Raw genomic sequence first — 3,207 nt, 5'->3', positions numbered from 1 at the left:
ACGGTTAGCGACAAAATAAACTGCCGGAAGGGCATAAATACAAAACGCGCCTAGCGGCGAACAGAATAATAAACATAAAAACGTCGATAATTAATCGGCTGCGACTCGCATGTCGGTAATCCGCCGGGCGCCATGGAATGATCGGACAAGCAACTATCCATCATAATGATTTTCATGTAATAATTTTTGAAGGGAAATAAAGTCATTATAACTTGGATTGGAATGTATCATATACAAAGAATTTCATCAAACAGCAAACGCAATTAGTCATCAGTTCCACGGCCGATTAAGTAATTGACATTGGTGAAACCGGCCCAAATGGTGATTTCCATACGAGAAGCACGCACGCTTAGCGCTTTTTTTACCTTTTTTAACGATAACGAAACTTGCGTTAAGAGTTACAGAATAAATCTACTAATGAGCCTGGGATTTTTATCTATTCAACTACTACGATATATTTAGGAACAGGGACAATCGTTATTATAAAATAGTTTTGTTTAATCTTGAATTTACATTTATTTATCTATTTAACTACTACTACAGACTTACAAACAAATACACATTGTTATATGTAAATACAGAACATTTTATTATAAAGTAATTTTACGGCTTTTTTTCTCCAAAAACGTTTTTATTACATCATCAAAGTCTATTTTGCCTAAAAGTTCCAATTCAATGTTTAAAATTGACAGGTTGTTTAGCTTTTCCTGGCCTAATGTATACCTACAAGCGTTTTTTACTCTTTTTAATGCACCGAAAATGACCGTTCACCGCTACTGTTCGTAACAGCTAGACAGAGATATATCCTTATTGCCATTTCAACATTTGGGAAAGTAGCTTCAATTTTATTTTCATGTATCACTTTCAAATATGATACTGGAAGTCGAATATTGGAAGGAAATTCTTCATTCTGGATAAAATATCTCAATTGAATAATTTCTTCAACGAACTCGTCCTCTATATATATATATATACATATATATATATATATACACAAGGTGCCCCTTTTTTGCCAATCACTTTTATGTAGATAGAGCGGACTAAACTGAGCCGAAAAGTCCTCTACCATTTTGCAATTTTCGCAATAGTTAACAAGATATTAATTATTAAAAATTGCAAAATATTAGTCTTAAATAATTTTTTACTCAAATACTATCAACTTTACAGAAAAACTGCAAGAGACAAAAATCGTAACGATTTATTTTCTTCTCATAGAACTCTAAGAATTTTTTCGGAATTTTTTATCAACTTTTTAGTACTGCATTTTCTTATTTTTACCAACATGAGAAAATACAGTATTAAAAAATTCTGAAAAAATTCTCAGAACTTTATGAGAAGAAAATAAATGATTTTTATCTCTTGCAGTTTTTCTGTAAAGTTAATAGTATTTGAGTAAAAAATTATTCAATACCAATATATTTAGTAATTAATATCTTGTTAACTATTGCGAAAATTGCAAAATGGTACAGGACTTTTCGACTCAATTTAGTCCGCTCTACCTACACAAAAGTGATTGGCAAAAAAATTCGGGACACCCTGTATATAGAAAGAAAAAACTGATTTACTTCGAAGGAGTGTTTCGCTTTTTAAAAGTGTACGTATAAAAAATCGTGTCGCTTATTTTTGTCTGTGAAACACTATACTAAACGCTTATCGAAATCAGAGAGAAACAGTTGGGTCCCTTTAAGCTAGCAGGGCAACGGTTTTTTTTTTCAGAACAGCACTGAACGGCGGATCAATCGGATCGGAGGGCCGGCGACGGCCCTCGTGCCGGAGGGTACCTCACGCGGTCGAGCGAGAATCGAGAGCCGCGACAAAGTTGGGCGCCAGACGTGCTTCCAAGCAACATCGATTTCGCGAACGGGAACGCAAACCACACGGAAACCGCGAAACTCCGTGAGCACCAAGGATCACCAAAAACCGAGAGCCGTTTCTCGCTCGCGTGAGGGCTGGTTAACTCTACCTAACGGCAGAGGGGGGGCGGTACGGGTAAGGGCCGGTTAACAGGAGGATGGACGGGATCTTCGAGGGCAGGGCGTTAACACAACTGTCTCCACTAAGTAAATAATAAGCGTGTTTACTAGGCAGAAGCGAAAGACAGTACAATAACAGAAAGCATCGAGATAGCGGAAGAAAAAAGATTATTGTTAGACAGAGAAAATTAACTCTAACGCAGCGGAACGATAGTTGCGCTATTGAACCGATCCGGCCATGCGGTCGGGCAGGCACGATAGCTGCGGAGAGAGCGATAGCGAGCGGCTAACTTAGAGAGAGAGAGAGCAAGCAAATTAAACAGGCCGACTCGGTGTCGGGATCTCGCGAATCGTCATGCACGCTCATGCACGCCGCTGAGCCGAAGATTCCATTCGGGGCTCGGCGGAAAGTTTTAAGAATAAGCCCTCTTCTCGGACGACGTACTCGCACACCGACGCGACGCTGTAGTTCACAACCTTGAGGACAGACACAGAATAACGGTAACCGATCTAACATCTAACATGCATGCGTCCACGCACGCACACACGCACCCACCGGTAATACGCGCACGGAAGATAACCGCGACCGCCGAGCTCGCGCTTGCGATACCTAACGCGATAGCTCTTCCGCCTCGCCAAGGCCGCGATCTCCAGGGGGCTCGTCGCGACTCGACGTTATCCCCGATAGCCCCGTGCACGCGGGCCCGGGAGCCTCTCATGCTGGGCGCCGGCCACGCCGTACCCGTAACACAAAGAAGGCGCCGCTTATGGCCGCCACCGCACCAACGCGAAATTCACGTGCCGACGACAGAACGCGAGAGCGACCCTCCGCCCCGTTGCATGCGACTTTACAGTACCCGGTATCCGCCCAAGGGGCAACCTCACCGATAGCCAGATCCTCCAACGATCCTTTCTCTCGGGGCCTCTCGCTCGTCCTTCTCCAAATTTTGCCAGGCCGGGATGTCCGTTCGGTCGAGTAGCTCGAAGCGGAAGAGGACGAGCAGGATCACGATCGATGCGTGATCAATCCGTGAGCTCCCCCCTACGGGGTTGCGCAGCCGCATCGCGCATTGCCGCGACCAATTAGCGGGCTAGCGGTCCTTCGCGCGCAAGGACGTGCGTGGCGACTTGCTACGGGGCGCCTTGTGGCCCCGAAAACCTTCGCGAGCGGGCCTCCCTTGCTGGTCGTCCCCGCCGATGTCGTGGCCGGGCGCATTGCCCTCACGTCAGCTCC

The sequence above is a fragment of the Mycetomoellerius zeteki genome, unplaced genomic scaffold (assembly GCF_001594055.1).
Source record: "Mycetomoellerius zeteki isolate Tzet28-1 unplaced genomic scaffold, Tzet1.0 scaffold673, whole genome shotgun sequence".
NCBI classification, from domain to species: Eukaryota; Metazoa; Arthropoda; class Insecta; order Hymenoptera; family Formicidae; genus Mycetomoellerius; species Mycetomoellerius zeteki.
Note: the sequence above shows the minus strand (reverse complement) of the source record.